Source organism: Castor canadensis, chromosome 3, assembly GCF_047511655.1.
Source record: "Castor canadensis chromosome 3, mCasCan1.hap1v2, whole genome shotgun sequence".
Classification (NCBI taxonomy): Eukaryota; Metazoa; Chordata; class Mammalia; order Rodentia; family Castoridae; genus Castor; species Castor canadensis.
The window spans coordinates 133,854,303-133,879,584 of NC_133388.1; the positions used below are offsets into that span (position 1 = coordinate 133,854,303).

Below are 25,282 nucleotides of genomic sequence, written 5' to 3' on the forward strand. Positions count from 1 at the left end.
CAAACCTTCCCCAATTTTTATTTTCTCAAAAAACAGAAAGGTTCTATGAATATATTTCACTGAGTTTTACAACACTTAATACTTTATTATTTCTACCTTCTCTTACTGTATCTTCCCTACAAATTAAAGATCACTCCAACAAACAAACCCCCTCAGCCTGACAAGATCAGACCCGATTATAATATTTGTGGTTAATTATTGTGGTTAGAATTCTGAAGTATAGCAGGATTTGCAAGCTAGTCATCTGGCTTGTTTAGACACCATCTAATGTCAAAACTCATGTCTTTTAACCCCAGCAATGTGACTGGGGTGCTTCCTCACTCCCCAACCTCCATTAAGTAAATACATTTTTAGGTGACACAGTATATGAATCTGTTTATGAAAGTACTTTAAAATTATAAAGGGTTGAGACTTTATGCCCTAGGAAAGAAACAAAACTAGCAAGAACAAAAAAACTAGGGCTGGGGATATAACTCAGTAGTAGAGGGCATATCTAGTGCCTGCAAAAGCCCTGGGTTCAATCTCCAGTATTGCAAGAAACAAACAAACAACAGAAAACTCCTAGTTTTAGGAGACTTGAAATAAAGTGAATGTTTGTTTTGATACAAAGAAAATATGAACTGACACAGTTAAAATTACCATACAAGTCTGTGCATGTGAAGAGTCTTGTACAAAGTGCTCAGAAAGTACTCTCTGAATAGCTAGAAAAGTTTTACACAAAATTCCTAGAACCATTAGCATTCCTGGACTTACTGAGGTTGGGTTCCAATGCCAGGGATTAAGTTATCTCATTTGCCTTTTTGCCCCCATAGCTTCACAGAGTATCTTGTAACAACAGTAGGTGCTCAATAAAAACACCTCCAATGATTCCAAAATTCTTGGATCATTTGAAGATTTTACACCAGTCAACACAACAAATTAAAAAACTAAAAAGCAAAAAACAAAGGAAAATAAAGATAGCTCCAATGCTAGAACCTTTTGGGATGAAACCTGTCAGTCCAAGTTTTTAAATTTTTTTGAAATCCAGAATGATAAAAGCTACAATTAATTGACTGTTTGAACCAAATTATCTTTTTATGTAGACAGACTATATTAAGGTGTTATCATTGTTTTTAAAAGGAAATATCATTTAATAGAATTAATGATTTATTAAACTATATTGTACTAAGATATAGTTTATAGGTATCGTAAGGAAGGAGAATCTCCCATACTTAGTATAATTAAAAATTGTTTCAGTTGTTTTTATTGGAAAAGATAGAATTTTTTGTTAAATTGCCTATGTATTGCATGAACAGCCTGACAGATTTCTTATCTCCTATGATATCAATGTAACAAGGGAACTACATACAATATAGTTTAGTTTCAAAATCTATGTGACTTGGAAACATTATTACCCACCCCCCAAGTTGAATACACATGCTCTAGAAGTTAAATGAAAAAATTTAATGAATGAATTTCTCAGGTAAACTGTGTGTAACAGTTAGCCCTTTTCAGATCCTGCTTATGATTATCTTTGACCAATCTCAGATTTTTAAGCATTACAGCATCCAAGATTAAGAGAAAGGTACAGACTGCTAAGAGAATTAATCTCATCAGCATGAGCAAAAGTAGGCAAGCACAGCCTGGAGATTAACTGAATGTTATTTAGTTTTCTACATATAGTAGCCTAAGGATCAATCAGAGAAAGTTAGGTACATAACAGCAGTAACAAAAAAATCATTCAATGGAGGACTCCACCAAAAAAAGAAAGGAAGGAGAGAAGAAAGGAAAGGAGGAAAGAAGGAAGGAAAGAAAAGAGAGAAGAGAGAAAAAGAAAAATGGGCTCTACTTATCACCTACTAAAAACTTAAATTCACTACAAAGATCTTTTTAAAGCTTTGAATTATAAAAGAATAGTGAAAAAAATAAACAGATACAAATGTAAAGCTTATGGTTATTATAGTTATTCCTTAATAATTAAGATGCAATAATTAAGGAATAATAAATTATGCTTTAATAATTAAGATTTAAGACTCTTCTGAATTTTAGAAAATGCTTACCAAAATACTTCCTAAAAACAAGCAGGAGCCTACATAAAAAAATCTGCCAGTAATCTTTAAACACTAAACAAACACAAAAGAAATAAGGCATAAAATCAATTTGGGTCACATTGTATCTATTTGTTCTTAAGAACATTATCACTGACTGGTTATCATGCTCAGTTCTTCCTTCCACAAGGCACATCCAGTCCACAAGCACACAGAATTCCAAGAACATTACCAAATATTAAGCCAGAGCACTTCTGAAACACACCTTGTAATTGTCCACAGCCTCTGCAGTTCAAATCAGAGCTCAGCAGGTCTCTTTATCTTCACCAGTGATGCAAATACAAATACCATACATCACTCTTCCAAACAAAACAACCCCCACCCCCCGCAATTAGCAATAAATGCAATGCCTCAGAGATAAATCTCCTCCATTAACTCAAGCCCACATTATGTCTTGATGTAAACCTAAGCACATGCTGAGCACCCTTGCCGCTCAGCGGCTCCATCGTTTGTTTCTAAGATAGCTGACAAACTAGCCACACAAATCCTTTTTTAGCTGCTGATCAGACAGATCCCCCTTTGACAATCCAGCATGGTGGAACACTCGAAAAATCTTCCTGCTTCTATTCTATTGCTTGCTCTAAAAACTGGTTTCCTTTTCATTGAGATAATAGCTTTTTCTGCAGTCACGTGACTCAGAAGCTACATTAGCAGAGCTTTATGATAATAGACTGAGTAAGCCTCTACCCCCGCCTGCTATTAAGGGGATCTCTCTCTCTCTCTCTCTCTCTCCTCCCACCTCCCCTCAGTCTCTCACTCTCATACAAGGCACATGTGCATGTAACAGACACATACACATCTAAAATTATTTACTCTTGGAATGCTCATAATAAAAGGCATACTCTTAAAATAAAATACAGTTTCTAGATCTGAATCTAAAAATAACTGCTCAAAACAAACATGGTGATGTATAGTCTTTCATTAGATGCAGCATACTGACCACGAACACCTCCCAGAAACAGAAAACCAAGTAGGAGAGTTAGAAGAAAATAGCTGCCTCCCCCTGTTCTCTTGAGCTTTGCCCCCAATGATATAAATCAGACAAATCTGGTATAATGAACACTTTGGAGACATTATAGCTATTCACATGCTGTGAACTAATTCCCTGTATTAGTGAAACATATGTAAACATACTTTTTAAACACCAAAATGGACTCTTATTAGGAATATATCCTTATTAAGTAATTTATAAGTTGTTACAATAAGAAAAGTACTTCCATGGCCAAAACAAGCTTACGAAAGAATAACCAAAAGGTCCTTTGATGGGTCAATTTGATCTTTGGCTGACAATCAACTCTCAAAACATGTATTTTGGAAACACCAGGACAAAGCCAGACAAGTGGTGGCTGCTCCATAATTCCTTCTAAATATTCTTAAGTAAAAAGTGGAAGTATTAGACAAGATACAGTGGCAGGTTACATTATATAACTATTTAATCAATTTTTTGACTGACACACAATTGCACATATACATGGCATACAATGTTTTGATTCATGTATACACTGTATAATTAACATCTTTGTTTCATATTAAAAATTGCTTTTAATCCATTAAGGTAGTGATTTGGGGGAAGGAGTTTAAATGCAAGAGTGTAGGCTGTAGAGAAAAAGATCAGGTAAGGAGTTGTCCTGAAAGTAAAACACACCAATACAACATGCACAAGGGGGAGAGTGATGCACATTGTAAGACTAAAAGAAAGACAGATTCTTAATCTGAAATCAATCGATTAATTTAAACTACTTTTTACATTTCTTGATTATAATTAGTTCCCTCAACTCAAAAATGGAAAACATGGTATTTTTTAACATGTACTTTTTAGTTTTAATCAAGGTAAAAATATATATATAATCTACCATATTAACCATTTTTAAATTCAGTAGTGTTATGAGTATTCACACTGTTGTGCAATTGATCTCGAGAACTTTTTCATCTTGCAAAACTGAAACTCTGTATCCCTTAAACAACTCATTTCCTCCTCTCCCCAGCCCTGGCAACTACCATTGTATTTTCTGTTTCTATGAGTCTGACTACTTAGGTACTTCATGTAAGTGAAGCATACAGTGTTTGTCATTTTGAGTGTAGCGATTTTAAAGAATAATTATTTTAATACCAGAAGACCAAAATAAAGAATTTCTCACAAAATCAATATACATAAGCTGCATTTTTCATAAGTAAACCAAGCCAAATTTTATATTCTTTAATATAGAAAAAACCAACTTAACTATACAAAGAACTGTAATTTCAAAGAATCTGATAAATCTTGGTCTAATTACATTAACCAGTCAACATATAAATAACTCTGGTAGGGTGTTTTCTAATTCTTTTTAAGTCAGCAAAAGAAACCATGGCCACTCTGGAAGACAACCCTACCAGCTAAGCCCCTGAAATAACAGTAAGGTGTCAGAGAACATGGGTTTCCATAAGAGGGGACCTGAGCAAAGAAATTCAATTAGACAATAAAATGTTTCTGCAACTAAGAAAAAAAGTTTTAAAAAATAAAATGCTAGCTCACAGCAACACTTTATAAAAAACCAGAGCATGGTTTAGAATTTTAAAAAAGTAACTAGCTTTAAAATCTTTAAAAGTTATGATTACTAGCCACCTAAATATTTTCATTACACAATTAAAACCTATAATCAATAATCAGTCAGGACACCAGGATATTAATGCAATGGCCAGTAAACATGAGAGAAAACTTTAAAAGGACTAATTTAGAAACTGCAGGGGGCAGTTTTGTGAAGAAATGTCTACCTAAATGTAAATGTATTCTTTTCTGCTTACAAGGTAATGAAACCTGCAGCGAACTTACAAATCATTTCCAAAGAGGGAGGGCGAGGTCAAAGACACTCAAACATTAATACCACATGTCCTTTCTTAACCACAGTGGAGCTTTTGCAAATTATTTCTCAGCCAGACCACTGGCAACAGCAAAATGCTGTTCATTTCTCTGATAGATCGATCAATTGCAGAAGAAAATGTCTCCTGCCAAACACACATCTAAGTAAAATGTCTTAATCCAGACTCTGTGCTTATACTTCAAGATGTATTGCTGTTAGCAAATCTGTCCCTCTGTCATGTTTTCTACTGGCATGCACAAATTGGTAAAATTGCCTAACTCTCCTCCTGAGTGCAGAAGGTGGCTACAGTCTGCAATTCTAAATGTTTTTCTTCACCAAGGCAGTAGTGTTTAATAAGGGAATTAGATGAGATAATTTGTAAAGTTGTTGCTAGCTTTTAACATTTCTGATGGTGGTTATGGATCACTATAGTTCATTTCTTAATCCAAAATCTGGTGAGAGGTAAAACAAGGGCTCAAAAGTATAATGTTTTATTTTTAAATTGAGGTATAATTTATATTCAGTGCAATATATAAATCTATTTTTTTCATTTTTTTTTGTTGTTGTTGGCCGCGCTGGGGTTTGAACTCAGGCAGGGCCTCACGCTTGCTAGTCAAGAGCTCTTAATGCTTGAGCCACTCTGCCAGCCCATTCAGTAGACAGATCTTAAGAGTAAAGTTCAAGAGTTGAGACAAATGAATGCAGTGATGGAATTCCATGTTCCTATTAAGATTTAGTACATTTTCATCACTCTGTTGGGCTCTCTTTTGCCCATTCTTGAGCAATCTTTACTGCCTCATCTGCCAACAGCCACTGTATTCTGATTTTTTTTTATTACTACAGATTAGTTTTGCTTTTTCTAAAACTGCAAAGAAATAGAATCATATGGCAAGTACTGTTTTGTCCTGGCTTCCTATCAGCATAAAGTTTCTGAGACTCATCCATGTTTATTGGATATACTGAACTTGTTCCTTTTTATTCCAAAGGGTATTCCACTGTACAAATATACCATAGTTTGTTTATCCATTATTCTGTTGATGGACATTTGAGCTGTTTCCAACTGGGAGCTTGTGGCAAACAGAATTGTAAAATGGTTAGTTGAGATTCTTCACTCCCTGGTGTACACATTCTGGCATAATCCCTAGGACTGAACATATGACTGATTTTTACCCCAGTGATTAGTTTAAGTTATGTGACACAATATGGCTTTAAGATAGGGAGGTGGGTCTGAGCTAACCATACGGCTTTCATTACGAGTGTATCGGAGGGGTTGGTCTTGTCAGAGTGAAAGCACAGACACCTAAGGGCAGGGATCACACCTTTCATCCCTCTGTACCCATAACACCACAAGTCCTGTTGCTGCTTCTGTTCTGTACAAAATATTTCTTCTTCCTTAAAAAGAGTGATTATGTAATAAGATGGAAAAAAGGTGAAAAACCTTTTGAAGAGGTCATTTTATAGGGAGAAAAAAGCATAACCCATGGACTTCAAATAGCGAATATGTAATGGGTAAGCAAGTTACTTAAACTCTCAGGGTTTTAGGCTCCTGATCTGTAAAGTGGGGTGTGTGCTTACACTTCATGGATATTGGGAAAACTCTGAGTTATATGTAAAGTAACCAGCTCAGTGCCCTGCATATGAAGACCTCAATGAGTGGGTAATAGCTAATTTGATATGATGCTCAACAAAAAGAGAGAGGAACAATATCTGTATTTAGAACTGTAGAGAAAAAATGGGGACTGCGGCTTAGTGCTCGAGTGTTTGCCTACACACATGATTCTCTGGGTCCGAAACCCCACTACTGCAAAAAAAAAAAAAAAGGAAGAGAATGTGATGTAAATTGGACTAAGATGGCTAGAACATCATTATACATCCTTTCTTCTGTTTTGTTTTTTTTTTTTTTTGGTGGTAGTGATGTTTGAATTCAAGGCTTCATGCTTGCAAGGCAAGTGCTCTACTGCTTGAGCCACACCTCTAGCCCACAGATTCTTTGTAAGTCTTAATGGAGATACCATTAACCAGCCAGCTATCAGATTTATACTGAAGAACTCTGGTACATTTAAGTGGTACTGGGATTTGAACTCTGGGCCTTGAGCTTGATTAGGAAGGTACTCTACCAGTTGAGCCACATCCCTACTTCATTTCCATTCTACACAACTGAGTATTTCTTTTTATTTGTTTTTGTGGATATTTTGGTTCTTTGTTTTTGTGGTGCTGGGGATTGAACCCAGGCCTTGGATCATGTCAGGCAAATACTCTACCACTGAGTCACATCCTCAGCCCTTCTATTTCCATTCTAATGTCTAATTTTTTATGTTGTTTTCATCATTTAAAAATATGGCAGAATGTTAATAACTTCTTAAGCTGGGTGGAAGGCACATGAGAATTTATTATTATATTCTGAACTTTTATAACACAAATGTCAAAAAACAAAATGAACCCACTATACCAAAAGGTGACAAATATTTAATCTATAAATATTTCCTTATGCACTGTGACTGCATATTTATTCATATGATTAAGAATGATATAAAACCTGAAGGTGACATGTTAACAAGTTGCAGATTGTGGACAAACTTTTAAGTCATTGATAATATTAACTCATAATCCCTTAGCATTGAAATTATATATTATAGCTAAACACCAGAGTTCTAAAACCTGTTAAAATGTCATGGAGTAGCTAATCTACTTGTTAAATAGATTTTTTTAATGTAATAAAGATTAAATGTCGAATTGGCAGAATAGCTCAAGTGGTAAAGCACCTGCCTAGCAAGCATGAGGTCCTGAGTTCAAACCCCAGTACCACCAAAAAAAAAAAAAGATTAAATGTCATATATAGTAAGATAAAAAAGTGAGAACTAATAATGCCCATTTGAATTTGCTTTTTCCAACAAGAATGAATTATGTCACCTGGGCTGCCCTAACCTCCTTCCTCAAGAGGTGAGGCAAGGATAGAGGAAAGGCCCATCTTTGAATATTCTGCTTGTGGATCATCCTACTAACATTAATTAGAGACTTCATGTCTTCCACATGCATGAAAATGAGTCCTAGAAAAGGCCCAAATGTACTCAGCTAGCAGGGACTGCTATTTGGTTGGGTTATTTCCAACAAAAGTTTCAAGCAAACAGCAGTAGATAGATGTCTCTGATACTGCTGCAGCAGATTACACCACCCAAAGAAGGGCTGAGGAGAAACACTATAGGGTGTAATCACTTCTAAACATGATGCTGCCAAGTTTCTTACTTCATGAAAAGAAATAATACACAAATAGCATACATTTCCATCTCAGCATTTGCACTTCATTCATGATTTCAGAGGCTCTAAACTACAGCACCAGATTCTTCCCAATTAGGGTATATGTAAACACTCCAAAGTAAGTCATCTTTAAAAGGTGCATTTATTCCTTGAAATCACTAGAGTATTACTCTAGGTTAAATTGAAATTAAGTGACCTGTTAACCAGAATTAGTGAGAAAGTTAGCAGCCTGACAGGATTTAAAACTTTATATACCTTGGGATTACATACCACAAGAATATGATTCATCCATTAATCTAGCCCTCTGAGGTTGGCATTATTCTCTAATGTCTCTATCCATTTCCACGACCAAACAGAATTGTAAAATCTTGGGGTTAGAAAGAAGGCGAGAGCCACCTAGTCCTAGAACTCTCCAAGTCATCCATTTCAAATTCCCAGATTTGGTTAATTCTACAGTCTCCAGTTAGACTTTTCAAGAGACTACCTTTAGAAAATTTACATATTAATTATGGAGAAAACTTGGAATGTTATTAAGAAATCAAAAAGTAATCAAAGGTGACACTAGGCTATACTGTGTCTTTGAAATATGGGAAAATCTAGGTGGCAGGAACAGACACGAGCTATAACAGATCCTTGGACCCTGTGGCTGATGGCCTTACAGACCTCACTGTCCTTAAATAAGGTGGGTGAACAGGATTTACTCTTCTGACTCTGCTGTCCACTGGTTCCCCTGTGTATTAGTTTCTCATAGATATAGCCAAAGAGAGTGACAACCACACTCTTAAGAGCACAGAAGAACCTGGCTCACTCTTCCCACTGTATCACAAAAGAGTAGTGCATGACATGGATATTAAGTAAGGCTCTTATGTCTTTTCTTAAAACCTGTTTTACTAAAGATTTGAACCTCAAGTTTTCATTTACTCACAAATTTGACCATATAAATAGAATCATCAACATTAGACCAAAAAGCTACTCTTTACAGAGATGTTATATTCTAAGGCCAATAATTATTCATCTACTTCAAATTTCCACCGGCACAAGAGACACTTGTGACAAAAGGTGCAAAGGAACATGTTTTACCTTCGTCACCAGGACTGCATTTCTCACAGCATATCATCACTTCTTAGCACCCTGAGCCAATTCTGACTCAACTTCAAGTGTCACTTGTTAAATGGTTTTGAAATAGGTTTTCTTTCACCTTCTCCTCACCTTTTGCTTTCTCCTTATTTTCTTTCCTTTGAAAATATTATTAGGATTATTTATTCTTGTTAGGAGAGTAGTAATAATTGCAAACACAGTGGCAAGTATGCAGAAAGAGGGCAGATGTTATTAGTAGAAAGAATAAACCTTTCCTTAAAGCCCTACAGCCACCGCAATAGTTTATAATAATGGAAAAGCATTTTGATACCTAACCTAATGTCTTTCAGTTCTTTCTCTTTCTTTTTTACTCTAATTAATTTCACTCAGCAAACAGTTGTATAGTACTAATTATGTGTAAGGATATAAGTCTCCAAAACAAAAATCTTTGGCAACCAAAGACCCACAACCAAAAAACAGCAAACTGAGAAGTAGGCAAAACTGTAAAATATGATCAGAAATGCCATAACAGAGATTTATCAGAAATAAAACTTGGATTAAGGAGAATACTTGGCAGCTATTATACCAATGAGAAACGATGAGACTACCTACCTAACAGCAAAAGGAAAAAGCCCAGAAACAAATGCTTGTGTATATACCCAAGTGATTTTTGACAAAGGTGCCACACAAGGGGAAAAGTACAGTCTTTTCAACAAATGGTGTGGGAGGAACTGAGTACCTCTGTGGAAAAAAAAAAAAAGATATTGGATCCTTAACTAACACATACAAAAATGAATTCAAAATGATTCAAATATTTAACGTAAGAGCTAAACCCTTGCAAGAAAGCTTAGTGGGAGAACTTCACAACATGGGATTTAGTGTTGGTTTATCAGATTTGACACCAAAAGTGCATGCAAGGAAAAGAAAAATAAGTTGGGCACCCAAAAGATACTATAAACATAGTGAAAAAGGGAGCCTATAGAATGGGAGAAAGTATCAATCATATGTATCGAATGTCTGATAAGTGATTGATACCTAGAATGTATAGAGAAGTCCTAAAACTTGACAATGAAAACAAAGGATCTGACTGAAATGATTTGACAGTTCTCCTTAAATAGCACTAATTAATAGGGGAATGCAAATCAAAACCATAGTAAAGGTACCACCTCAAACCTCTAAGAATGGCTACTATCAAAATACTAGAAAACAACAAGTAATAAAAAGGCTGTAAAGGAACTGGAATCCTTGTGCATTGCTGGTAGCATGTAAAATGGGGGAGCCACTGAGGAAAATGGTATGAGAATTTTTCAAATAATATGATGAAGCAATTCCACTTCTCTGAGTATGTGGCCAAAAAAGCAGAAAGTAGGGACATTAGTAGATAAAAATAGATTTATGTTTACAGCTGCACTATTCACAATAACAAAATAGTAGGAACAACTCAAATACCTTATTGACATATGAGTGGATTAAAAAAAATGTGGCATACACATACAATGGAACATCATTCAACCATAAAAAGGAGATTTTTACACATACTACAAAATGGATGAACCAGAGAAATAAGCCAATAAAAAAGACAAATATTGTATTATTTCTCTTATATGAGGTAACTAGTCAAATTCATAGGGACAGAAATCGAAATGGTGGCTGCCAACAACTGGGGAGAGGAAGAATGGGGAATGCTTACTAGGCAATTTTAGTTAGGGAAGATGAAAATGTGCTGGAGAGAGGTGCTAATGTGGCTGTACAACAATGTGAATATACTAATGTCACAGAACTGTGCATTTTAAAGTGGCTAAAATGGTAAACTTTTCCGTATGTACATTTTAATCACTTTTTTAGCATTACTAGAGTTTGAGCTCAAGACCTCATGCTTGCTAAACAGGCACTCTACCACTTGAGCCATGCCTCCAAGCCCTTATCTGGCCCTATTTATCATATTTTTGAAAGTGTAATATATACATTCTTTAGTTAGAAACTGTCAAAAAATGTCCTCTTGCTGCTTATCAACTACTAAAATAGGGAAGACATACTTTTTGATATGTCTTTGATTTGTTTTTTGGAAAAACAAACACACACACACACACAAAGAAGTATCACTGGACCTCAATGGGTAGACTGAGCATTATCGTGTTATGTAAGAAGAGAGGCCAAAGGGCAACACAGTTCCTTCCAAGTCTATTATAACCACCTACTGGGTGCCTAAGTTTCAAGTGACTCACCTCAATTTATACCACAAGTGATTATTTCCCCAGAATTTAGAAGTTTTTTTTTTTTTTGCCAAACTTACAAAACTATGTATCAGAACCATGTATTGACTAAACAAGAGAAACTCACTAGAAAGCTTAGGGAACAATTTTTCTCATTTGGGAAGTCAGAGAACAAAGAATGATTTACATAGGTTAGTTTTCTTAAGCAAGCAATGAAAAGCAAACCTAGATAATTCTTATATGATGTAAGCCAATAGATGAAGATTACAAATTTATTTCTATTTTACTAAGGAACAAAGTAATAGCTGTATGCTAATTCAGACACAAAATGAGCCTCTGTGCCTCAAGGACAAGCCCCATTGTGGAATCCATCAAACTCGGCAAATGCATGACGCATATGCTGTAGTTACTGCCTCTCCCCATGCACAGCAGACTTTGCTAATTAATCACTTCAGAGTGTGTATGTGGCCTCTCAGCTCTCCTCAACACAGCACTCCAGGCGATCATTATAATCAACAGGAATTGGCACCAGAGCTGAAGCCTGCTTGCCATACCAGCTAAGGGCGAGAGTGGGAGAAGGATTTGGGGTGGCAGCGAATCACACAGAAGACCCAGCAGAACCTCTGCTAATGGAAAGAGAACGATATCATGCATGGTGGATTTTGCAACCACTGTTCGCTACATGAATGTAAGCCATGAATGTGCTGATCTGAAGCAGCTATCTTTCTCTTCTAAGCCTGTTTTAGATATGAATAAAGATCCAGTCAAGTCCTCAGTGATGCAATCAAGTCCATGGTTCTCTATATTCAGAGCTTTTGTCCTTGATAGGACTGAAGAACTGAGGGGCACAATTCAGGATATACTCTTAATAGAGTTGTTAGAAAAATTGTTTGCTAATAAAGAAAACCTTGCCCAGCCAGAGGAGAAGGTTTCCAGACTGGCCAGCAACTTACCACCTGCTCCTCCAATTTTGCTGTTTCCACCCAGGTTTCTACTCACACTACATTCCCAACACTTCCTAGAGACCAGCTGGCAGAATAAGGGGGCTGGGAAATGGAGGTAATTTGCAAATGGCAAAAGATTTTTTCAGATGCAAAGTCTAAAGCAGCCTGCCATTGCTAGTGAGTAGATAGTGGCTAGAATGGAGACCAAAGTGTTGCTTTGTCATGGCTGTTCATGGAAGACTCAAGATCACAGCAACCTTATCTAATCAAGCCAAACTATGAAATGGCAGTACTGCGTTTGCTGTTTTCATTGTATTTCTCTCTTAAAACATGTACAACTTCATTAGAAAGGAGGCCCATTCTTTACAAGTCATCCTCAGTTTATGTCAGGTTAAAACCATTTAAATGACAAGATAAAAAAAAAAACCAATAAAGAAACATTTTATAATTCTTTTAAATCACACACATTTGGTGCTAACCATGGTGAGCCAGGTACTGGTCTATTTTTCTCGCAACGATCATTTGAAGTTGGTACTGTTATTTTTTCCAATTTACCAATAAGGAAACTGTAGCACCAAGGGTCGAATCAAGTGAGTGAGTAAAAAGGTCAGGATTTAAATTCATGCATTGGTTCCACAGTCTGTCTCTACTGATCTCTAGTTTGCAAACTCTATGCTAGCAGGAGGGCATTGCATGTGGTATTGTAGTGGCTCCTCCAAAAAACTAACAGGAATAATTTTCCCCTTTTAGAGATGAACAGACTGAGGTTCAATGAAGTTAAATAACTTACTCAGGGCTATACAACAGAAAGATTGCAAAATGCTAGTTATTTACCAGCTGTAGACTCTGCCCGACACTCTGTTGTGTATCACCTTACCTCTTTAATCTTCTCAACAGCCCCATGACATAGGCACTCCTTCATTCCATTCTACAGCTAAGGAAAGTGAGGTCTTGAGAGAGGTTTGGTAGTTTAATTAAGGTCACATTAGTAAGAACAGAAATTCAAACTCAGACCAATTGAATCCCAAATCTCTGGCTCTTTCCTTCTGCTGCTGCTATATCAGTATATAAAAAGTATATATAAAAGTATGTGCTGCTGCAGTGTGCTTCAGCACTGTTAGAGTTATAAAAACAACACAGCTGCACTGAGAAGTCCATGCATTTACTCATCAGCTATTCACTAAGGGCCTTACCATGTGTGGGGTGCTGTTCTAGGCACTGGGTATGGCAGCGAACCAAACAGATAAAATATTCTTGCCCTCCCTGCCCTAACAGTCTAGGTTAACAGTAGCGCTAAAGCGAAAACAGCAGCATGAAGGATGGGAAGAGGACAGGCTGTAGGCATCTCTATTCTCTGCTAGACCTTTAGCCAAGTAGGATAGCTCCAGCTACTGAACAGCCAAAACTGGCCCCTCACCTTTCAAAAGATGCCACAGGCCCTTAAGAACCACAGAGACCATACTTTCTTATTCTCTCAATCAGAACACTTCTCAACATTGTCTTTTGGCATCAGTGATAGTGCACTATCTAGAGTCTCTTCCTCCTCCCAGACCTTTACTTCATTCCATCATTCTCTGCCACTAAGACTCTGCTTTCCTCCTCCCCCTCCAAACAAACAAACAAAAAACACACTACTATGGGCATTTCTTGAATGAGTGCCTGCTTTTTCTTGTCATTATAATGCCACTCCTTGAAATCTTACCTGCTCATGCAGTTTCAGTGATCATATCTACGTAAATGAGATCCAATTTATACTTTTAGCTTCTGGTTAGGTTACCACCTCAGTTCTAGTGCCACTTTTTTTTTTTTTTTTCCAGTGCTGGGGACTGAACCCAGGATCTACTGCATGGCAGTCAAGTCCCCCAGCCCACTGGTTTTGAGACAGGGTCACCTTGCTAACTTTACTCAGGCTGGCTTTGCACTCAAGATCCTCTTACCTTAACCTTTTGCATGGGATTATAGGCATGTATCACCATGCCCAGCTTCCACTACCCACTTTCAACGTCTCATGAAAATCTCTCTCACTAGATAAATCAAAAACAGATCTCCTCAACCTTTCTGAGGAAAACTGCACCACCCCCCCCAGGTCTGTTACTTCTCATTTCATCAGTTGCTCAGCAAATTTTCTTTTAACTCTTGTTCTCTCTCCTTCCACAAACACAACCAATTTTTAAGATCTCTATATCCAACTTTTGGATCTTTAGAACCTTTTTGCTCATTCATTCATTCATTCATTCATTCATTTTTGGTGGTACTGAGAGTTGAACTCAGGACCTTGCACTTGTCAGGCACTTGTCAGGCAGACACTCTACTGCTTAAGCCGTGCTCCCAGCCTGAGGACCTTTTCAGATTCTCTTGATTACATTACTGCTTTCTGATGCCTCTGCAGTTACTAGGGTTTTATTATCTCTTCAGCAAATCCTCTATAACTTCTAACTATTTCAAATCTCCCTTAACTCAGTTTTCAGTACCAAATTATTAATGCCACAGATTCTTCATGTTTAACATGGGATGGAAATTACCATAGAGCACTCATTTGAAGATTAGATAGCATTCTATAGCAACCAGCTATCACAGTTCTTGAGAGCTTGTTTGGAGGTTCTAGCAGGGGAGCGCAGCTACTTGTATACCCTTGACCGAAGAACGGTCCTCCTCTATCGGGGATGGTCATCCTCTTCGACCAAGCACGCAGCTTCGGGAGGGACGCACATGGAGTGGTGAGGGAGGAGGGGGACACTCGCCTAGCCAGCCAGATCAGCCGAATCAACCCTGGTGATCAATGGGGTGACAGATGTCACAGCCAGATCGCCCTCACATCCACTATCACAGTTCTTAAAACATAGTAGGGACTCAATAGATGTCATTTCTCATTCCTTTTCAATTATTCTAACTCTGTTCAGTCAAATAGGAATCTGGCATTTATAGGCCTGTACAATCTACCTAGATTTCCAGCTATGTTCACCAAAGAGGGCTCTAGGCTGTCTGGATACTGGCCAACTGGTGCATGCAGAGTTCTTCGACATGGCCTGGCTCACTGCTCACACTTCTTACCCCTTCTGTTCTGATGACTCTTCACATCTGCCCTCTGTCTATCTAAGTCTTACTGATCTTCAAAAGTATAACTCCATGGCTGCTTTCTCAGGAGTCTTCCCCAAGCCCTTCACACCCGCACAATCGTCCCCTTAGTCCCCAGAGCCCATCAGCCTACTGTGGCAGCACCCTTCCCTCAATTTGTGCATTATCTGGCAATATATCAAAGTGAAAAGCAACTTTATTCTTAATATATCATCGTTATTATCTGTTTATTTTACCCTAAGTACGTTATAAACATGAAAGTGGACCAGCACAGTGACACTAGATTGATGTTGGAACTGTATTGCTCATCCCTGTACTACTACAGCAATGCCACACAGCTTATTATGATACTTTGGTATATAATATAAACCTAAACTTGATACTAATCACAGTAATTTTATTATATTTCAGTAATACTTTATTCCAGAGAATCTTAAAGTGTTTCATAGAGAAAAGTTAACTATTACTAAAAGAAATATGAGAAAATGACTATTATTGGTAAAACTTTACATGAAGAAATAATTATATAGCAATTTTTGCATAAATCTTTACTATGATTTAAATACGCAAAACTAAAAATATAGATTTAGTCTTAGATACTCATTCTCAAACTCTGGAATCTGAAAAATTACATCAAAACAAAGTGTAAATAAGAATAAGCACTCACAGGTATAGGGGAGCTAAAACCTGTAATCCTAAATACTTGGAAGGTTGAGATTAGGAGGACTGCAGTTTGAGACCTGCATAGGCAGGACGTTCACGAGACCCCATCTCAACCAAGAGCTAACCATACTGGCACATGACTGTTTTAGTAGCCAAGCAAGAGGCTGAGATCAAGAGAATTGAGGTTCTGGGACAGTGGGAGGAATGAGGAGATGTTTGTGAGACCACCATCTCCATGAAAAAAAAAAAAAGCTAGGCATGGTGACACACACCTGTCATTCCAGCTTCGGGCAGGGGAAAGCATAAAACAGGAAGATCACAGTCCAAGTCCACCTAGGCAAAAAAGTGAGACAGTATCTCCAAAATAACCACAGCAAAAAGGGCTGGAAGAGCGGCTCAAGTGGCAGGAAGCCCTGAGTTCAAATGCAAGTATAGCAAAAAAAAAAAAAAAAAAGAAAGAAACATTCAATGAAACTCTCAATCCTTACATTACTTAGTTTTATAATCTTCTAAAGTCCTGTGACTTGGAATAAGCATGACATGTGCAAACAGTAATTGAAGGGAATAAAGAACAAATTTACTGCACTAGGTCCCTGATCTAGTGTTAAACATAGGTTTATTAATCACAGTCTAATCAAAGAGCAATCATGAAGTCAATCTGACAGAAAAAGTCTACCTCCTTTAGCTCAATCCTTTGTATTCAACACCTCTACCAGGAAAGGAAGTCAGAAGCACCATTCTTCTTAACAAGGTTATTTAACACAAAACCAAATAAAGGTCAGTCACTCAGTAACTCAGATATTGTTGATACATGAATGCATGCTACGGTAGAAATAAAGTCTTGACATCTCAAAAATATTATTTATTGGTACTCACAAATGAGACGTAACCCTAGACCAACAAAGTAGAGAAGAATAGGAATGAAGGAAGGGCTTGTTTGCTGCTTTAATCATTACAGTAATGAACAAATCAATAATTTAACTGTTCAACTTCTAGTGTTAAATATCACAGCACAATTATATAATCAACTGAAAAAATTACCAAATAGTATTTTAACATCCATTTCTTGCTTTTAAGACACTAAAGCCTGTCGATTTGTTTTCCTAAAAAGTATAACTAATACTACTTATTTTTACAAGAAATCTATTTCTCAAAACGCAAACCTTCAAATGAAGTTTCTAACTAAAAATGGTAACTTAAAATATCTACCAAGAGTTTATCAAAAAAATAAAGAAACTGATCAAGCACCTGCCTAGCTGAGTTCAAACACCAGTAGGGTCAAAAAAAGAAGTAACCACTGTGATTACTGAAACATGAACAGTAGAGTTAACAAAGCAGAAATTTTACTAGGAAATGCCATACTCTCTGGGTTCTCTTGATGGTGATGATAAAGATAAAACAGCATATTATATAAAAGGAGAATCTTCAAAGCTAACCCCATTCCCTCCTTACATGACAAAATCATGCTCATCTGTCCAGATAAGAAAGACAAAGTTAGAATATGGCAAACTGTGAACATGATGGCAAAGCACTGAAAAAAACCAAGTTTTCATTTAGTAAAACATGAAGTCAAGGTACATTTGTAAAACTTTTATACATATAGCAGCTATCACGACATAACTATAGTAAAAGAAATTACTAACACCAATTTTAGTGCCTTGTAAATATCAGAGTTTGAAATTACAGTAATTTTAAGAATAGCCAATATTTGAGAGCTTAGTAAGTGCTAAGCCTAGTGTGAAGTACTTTACATGCATCTCATTAATAACAATCCAATGAAACAGATATTTATATTATCCCGTTTTATGGTAATAAACTCAAAGTCTGACTGGGTTCTTTAGACATTACCTTTGTACTGTATAAACTTCCTGTAACTTTAACTTGATGATCAAGCATGTACCCAGGACAATTAATACACCCAATAACCCAGTCATATGGGAGCTACCATGTGGATTCTAAAAACTTATACATGCTAAAGTACTTCCACATGGAGGAGAGAGAACAGGCAAAGTGGTGAGAATTGGTTCCTGGCATAAGAAAAGGAAACCAGGGATACTTTTAACTGCAGTCCCTGGAATCACAACCTCAGCTGGGGTGTGTCTGAGACAGTTGTAGGAAGGGGTACAAAGACATCAGTGCCCATGCTGCAGGACAAACCATGGGCATTGGGGTTGGTTGCCAGGTAAGGAGAGAGAGGAGCTGGGGAGTTACTATTTAATAGATACAGAGTTTCAGCTAGGGAAGATGAAAAAGTTCTGGAGATGGATAGTGATAACAGTTGCAAAACAACAGGAATGTATTTCATTCTACTAAAGTATATGACTTAAAATAGGAAAAATGGTTGTAAAAAGTCTAGTTTAATTTTTCCAAGTTAATATACTTATGATTGTATTTTTACATGATGTAGGCAACAGTACACATTCACTTATCTCAAAATAAGTATGCTCCTAAAATGTTAAATGTTTTTCATACATAAGATCCCTACTAAATCACACAGTATGGGAGAAATATGATTCCATGAAAAAGAGGAAAAAGAAACATTGGCAGGCTGAGCTGAAAATGTGGAGGAGAGCTCTGACTAGCAGTCTAAAAAGTGTACATTCTAACAGGGGTATGCCAATCACCACATGAATGCTATTGGCTTAAGTCCATCACTTCTAAAAATCAAAGCAATAAAAAATACTCTTAGCATAGCAGGAGAACTACAGATGTCTCATTAGCTCCCTTCTTAACTGTGAGCAACTTAAATTCATGCTGCAAAGCAAATAGACATAAATTATGACACTCCTCTCTTCTCTAACAGATCATTATTGAAGATCAGGATTGCATAATCAGGATGCAGAAATTGTATTTTAAAATTATAAGAAAACTAAAAACACTTCATTGATGTATTTACATATGTATATACATATGTATTTCATATGTATGAAAGCTAGGTTTTTGGTTTGCTTGGTTTGGTTTTTGCTCTACTGGGCTGGAGTCCAGGGCCTTGTATATGTTAGCCGAATGCTCTGTCACAGGGCTGCTTCCCTAGCCCAGAAGTTGTAATTCTTTTAAGTACCTTTCAGGGAATTTTAAATGCCAACATAGCTTTTCTTAGTTACAACTAAACATTCAAACTCACAACACTATGGCAGGCAACACGTGGCACAGCCTCCCAGGAAAGTACAGGGTGAAGCAGGGCTTGTAGCAGACACTGCTGTGCTAGTGAAGTTGTTCCACCAGACCAGATCCTGCATCTGTTCAAGCAGCAGTTTAGTTTAGATTCAGAGAGACCAGGTCCATAATGGTTAGGTATAGGAATTGCCCTGCTTCATGAAAACTTTTTTTTTTTTTTTGGTGGGACTGGGATTTGAACTCAATGCTACCATTTTACTAGGCAGGGCAGGAGCTCTACAACTAGAGCTGCAGCTTAGAGACAAAACTTCTGACATCCCTTCGAGGGGAAAAACCTATTTATAGGAATCAGGCCCAATGTTAGGATTTTCCTACCAGGGATTTACATCCCACTTATCCTCCTATGAAGATGGAGCTGACCAGTCAGGGGTCAATTTTTACTGTATAGTGTTGCCTTGAAACATATTGATACAGTCTTTCAGATTTCCAAGGAATAGTTAATGTTAAGCAAATGCTAAAAATCCTAACTTGAAGTATCTGAAATATTATCAATATCTACAAGATAAGATGAAAAACTTAACCCAACAGAAAAGTGGGCAAAATGTATTAACGGTTAATTCAGAATAAGAAACCAAAATACCTGTTGTGTAATCTCAATAGTAATCAGAAAATTCATATAAAAACTACCTACCATGAAATATCATTTCATACTCATAACAATGTCAAAATGTAAATCTCTAAAATAATGTTTTCTAATACCAAATGTCAATCTATACTTCAGGTTACAATGGAAATTGGAAGACCAAGTTGCCAATATTTAGTAAAACTAAAACTCACCTGTCCTATAACTTAGCCTGACAGTGTTATCCTCCTGGCTAATATAGAAATTTTCATCTGTACATAAGGGAATGGGCAGAAAAATGCCCACTGCCAGAATACTGGCAATTGCAAAAAATTAGAATCAACCTAGATGCATATCAAAGAGGAAAATGGACAAACTGAGTATGTTCACACAGTGGAATAGTACACATTTGACTGCTGTGGAACTACGTGAATATCACCTCAAAAACATTTCAGGGAAAAGGCAAGTTACAAAATAATATAGTCAGCATGATACTATTTAGGCTTTAAGACACAGAATATTCTACAAATACAAACAATGAGATACACAAAGAGAAAATACTTTGTTTAAAAAAAAAGGCCTTTGTACAATAAACAATGAATTCAGGTTAGCAGTTATCTCTGAAAAAAGAAGAGAATGGTCTAAATAATTCAAAGAAAAAGTGGTGAAAAAGTAAGTAGAGGGAATGTTTGCTCTCCCAATATTCATTTGTTCAAGTTCTGACCCCTAATGTAATGGTATTTGGAGGTGGGGGTCTTTCGGAGGCAATTATGTTCAGATGGTGGCCTCCTCTCTCTTTCCCTGCCATATACATCAAGAAGGCTGCTTCTACACACAGAAGGTCCTCACCAGAATCCATGTGGGCACTCTGATCTTCAACTTCCCAGCCTCCAAAACTGTGAGAAACAAATACTTTAAGCTGCCCAGTCTATGGTAGTTTTTTATGACAGCTCACAATCAGGCACTGAATGCTAATATTTTTGTTGTTGTTGGGTTGGTTGTTTGTTTGAGGTAGGGTCTGGTTATGCAGCCCAAGCTGTCCTTGAACTGTTGCCAAGGCTGACTTTGAACTTGCCATCCTCCTGCCTCTCAACCTCCTGAGTGCCGAGATTATAAATACGTGTAATCCTATCTAGGACTAATTGTTAAAAAGTAACAATCAATTAAATCCAGATTAATAGAATAATATGACTTGGCAGTTCTCAATCTGTACACCCTAAAAAGATGTTGGTTCTTAATAACTTTAAGACTGTTATCCTATTTGTATTTCCTTTGTATATGTATATACATTATTTTATATATTACTATGCACTGTGTTAATATATTGTTATATTTATTTAATACATATATATTAAATTTCCCATCTCTAAGGCAATAGTAGCCAGATTCTGTCAAGTCTTTTTTTTTTCCTTTGGTGGTACTGGGGTTTGAACTCAGGGCCTCATTCTTGATAGGCAGATGCTCTACCACTTGAGCCACACCCCTAGTCCTCAAGCCTTCTTCTTGAAATCAGAGACACTCAGTCCATTCAGAATGCTCTCTCTGCTGTTCTAAACCTATACATTGCCTCTTAGTAATTTCTTCTGGTCTCCTTCTCTCCATTTCCCAAATTCACTCTGTGCATCAAGAGAAATCAATCCACATAAAAAAACACTTGAGTAATATTACCTTTCAGCTCCTGGAATTTAAATTTTTGATGGCAGCCATAGTCTTAGAATAAAATGAAAACTCATCAATCTAGCACTTAAAGGCCTTAAAACCTGGCTCAAAGCTGTATTTCTGACTGTGCCTTCTACTACGCTATATAATTTGCCCCCCTCCAGTCAAGCTCTTCCATTCAAAGTTCTATGTAAGGCTTTGCTCATTCCCACCTCTTCTTGAATCATGTTGTGCCTCCTGCCTGGAGTGCCACCCTTTCTAGCACTATCTTTCTGTAAGTACTGAAGTTTTAGTTGTCTTCTAAGGCCTTGCTGTAAGTTTTAATCAATTCTGTAAAGCCCTACCTAAGCAATTCACCCTAATTTGGACTCACTATTTCCTCAGTAATATTACTGGCTGCCTTGCATGTGACACAGTTCTGGGGGTACATAAAAAATGCCTATATAGATATATTATACATGAATTAAATACTGCTTTGGTCTTTTTGTTGATATGTATATAAACTTCAAATGCTTTACAAGCTTCTTCTATAAGCTTACTTATTTTGTAAGTAGTCAGGGTTCAATAAATATTCTCTGGTAAAATTAATGTTGAAGTTATATAGTAATGTATAATCTTGGTTTTGACCCCAAATAACTAATGTTTATCACTGGAGTTTTGAATACTTACATTTTCTTGTGATGTACATGTGCACGCAACACAACAATGGACTTGGAGTCAGAAGGTCTGTATGGACTTGAATCCACTATGTACTATCTCTGGTCATATTCCTCTATCTGTACTAACAAAATGAGAATATTTGTCCTGTCTGAGAAGATTTTAATGATTATTATAATTAGGCAAGGACATGTTACTGTACTAGAAGAATGCCTAGAACTCATTCATTAATCCGACAGACATAAGGCTACTTTCAAAAGATGCTAATGTCCTCATTTCCTAAAAAATCAGCTTATGCTATTCACAATAGCCAAGTTTTGGAAACAGCCAAGATGCCCCACGACTGACGAATGGATCAAGAAAATGTGGTATTTATACACAATGGAATTTTATGCAGCCATGAAGAAGAATGAAATCTTATCATTTGCAAGTAAATGGATGGAAGTGGAGAACATCATTCTGAGCGAGGTTAGCCAGGCTCAGAAGACCAAAAATCGTATGTTCTCCCTCATATGCAGACTCTAGATCTAGGGCAAAGGCAGCAATGTTGTTGGACTTGGGTCACATGACAAGGGGAGAGCACATATGGGAGGTATGGGGATAGGTAGAAAACCCAAAACATGAAAGCATTTGATGTCCCCACTCCAGAGGAACTAATACAGTAACCTTAAAGCGACAGAGGTCAACATGAGAAGGGGATCAGGGACCAGTATAAAGATCAGTTAGAGATGAATCAACTTGGGTTGTAACACATGTGTACATGAAAGCAATGCTAGGAATCTCTCTGTATAGCTGTCCTTAACTCAACTAGCAAAAACTCTTTGTCTCCTTTATTATGCTTATGTCTTCTCTTCAACAAAATTAGAGATAATGGCAGAACAGATTCTGCCTGGAAGCGAGGAGGCAGGCAGGGGGAAAAAATGACCCAAACAATGTATGCACATGTGAATAAATGCATTTAAAAAATCAGCTTATAAAGATGCCTTCCCTTTCTTCCAAGTGATAAGATTGCTCTCTCTGATAATACATGAAAAAAGTACATGCAGAAATAGTTAATTAAAACATTTAAATTATATGTTAAATAATCTCTTAAGGTTATAAAATCATTCTATTTTGAAAATGTCTTTGAAGTACAAGCAATAGGTATGTATAAGGCTGGAGACAGCTCAAGCAGTAGAGTGCCTGCCTAGCAAGTGCAAAGTCCTCAGTTTAAACCCCAGTACCATCACCACCACCAAGAAAAAAAAAAAAAAAGAATCTGGCCAGGTGCTGGTGGCTCATGCCTGTAATCCTAGCTACCTGGGAGGCTGAGATTAGGAGGACTGAGGTTTGAGGCCAGTCTGGGCAAAGTTCACAAGCACTCCATCTCCAAAATAACCAAAGCAAAATGGACTGGAAGGTGTGACTCAAGTGGTAGAGTGCCTGCTTTGTGTGTGAAGCCCTTAGTTCAAACTACAGTACTGGGGGTGGGTGGGAGGGAGTACAAATAGTAGGTACTTAGATAAGCCCTGCTGAAAATAGGTGCTTGGAAAAGAATAGAGAAATTTTAAAAACTACTAATTAGAGTAAATAAAATTAATAAAATGTTTATTTCCTTACTTATAAAATCATTTGACCTGTTTGAAGTAGGATACATGGGAACTCATTTGTGATTGGCTGGCTGGCCTGCCTGGCTTGTTGGAGGAATTACTAACCTCAGTTAGAAATCCCTGCTGCTCCTACTAGGTGCAGTTGCTCACATGAGAAACAATTTCTACAACGTGGAATCTAGTCTGGTGAGCATTCTTTGGAACTATACTGTAAAACCACTGCTCTCTATCCTCACTGTCTTTTTATCCAAAGCCATTTCTCCCAGTCAACAGTGCATCAAGCTCCAATCATCTCTCTGGTTCCCCTCCCTGGGAAGGGCACTGTTTATCCCTGAGACCCACCAGAAAGAAAACATCAAGCAGACCATCTCATCTATGCTTTAGGCCTCTACACTTAGTGACATTCAGTATGAGCATTTTTACATAATATGTACCAAACAGAAATTTGTACATCTGACACTCAATTTGGATGCATGATCTTACATTAGGCAGACTTTAGCTATTTTCTTCATTTCTCTTTCTTCCTACATCACCTTTTCTGTAACACAATGCAACATCTACATAACTATTACATAATGCTTAAGTTTAAGCATTATAATTAATGCTTAAGTTTGGTGACATACTAATTCAAATCCTGGGTACACTGGTTATTACCTGGGTTGCCTTAGAAAAATGAGTAACTCTTCCATGCTTCAGGTCCCTCTACTAATGAAAGAGTACAAAGAGTAACAACAATTACTACCACCTCATGGGGTTATTATGAATGGTGAGTGAATCAGTGTAAGTAGAACACTAATACCTAACATGAGTTCTGTGCAAAGTTTGTATCATCCACAGGAAATAACACTAGCTACTAGAGAAATAAGCTCTAAGTACAGTTTTAATGTTTAAGCAGTACTGTTGAGCAAGTCTTCTAATTAGTAGGCTCTTAAGCTCAGATTATTATAAATATTGCACCAGCAGATATCTCATTAGCTAGTTTATAAAGATATTTATATATTTATAGATTGTCCTCAAGTTTTATTATTTTATTTATTTTGAAACACGGTCCTCTTATATAACCTGGGCCAGCCTCAAACTCTTGACCCTCCTGCCTCAGCCTCCTGAGTGCCAGGATTGCAGGTGTACACTACTGTGCCCAGCTAGGTTTATTATTTTAATACAGAAAATGTTTGCTAGAAAAAAATATGAAAAATAGGGAAAAGGAAAGAGGTGGAATACACATATTTCCACTATATGAAGATGCCATTTAATACTGATGTGTTTACTTCCAGGAAATTTAAGACAAAAACATATTTTTTAAGTCAAATATATAAAATTGAACTCTACTCTTTCCATTTAACAGTAGCATGAAAGTATTTTTCCTTATTATTTTAGCCTTTGACAATATAATTGTTAATAGCACCGTAATATTACAAATTAAGTTCAGATATTTTAAAGTAAATCTAAGCAGAACTTTCTTTTTTTATTTTTTAATTGGTTTATTA

General features: G+C 36.8%; 1 protein-coding gene across 11 annotated transcripts in view; it reads right to left on the reverse strand.

Moving 5' to 3' along the window:
* Positions 1 to 25,282, reverse strand: part of Ncoa2 (nuclear receptor coactivator 2) — a 259,865-nt gene that overhangs the window by 117,329 nt on the left and 117,254 nt on the right. The window contains exon 1 of one of the 11 annotated variants that reach the window (XM_074068684.1): positions 2,293 to 2,793. The exons of the other annotated variants lie outside the window; for them this stretch is intronic. The gene's annotated coding sequence lies outside the window, so the exon portion shown is untranslated. Of the gene's footprint in view, positions 1 to 2,292; positions 2,794 to 25,282 lie in introns of those variants that run through there. 11 annotated transcript variants of the gene reach the window in all.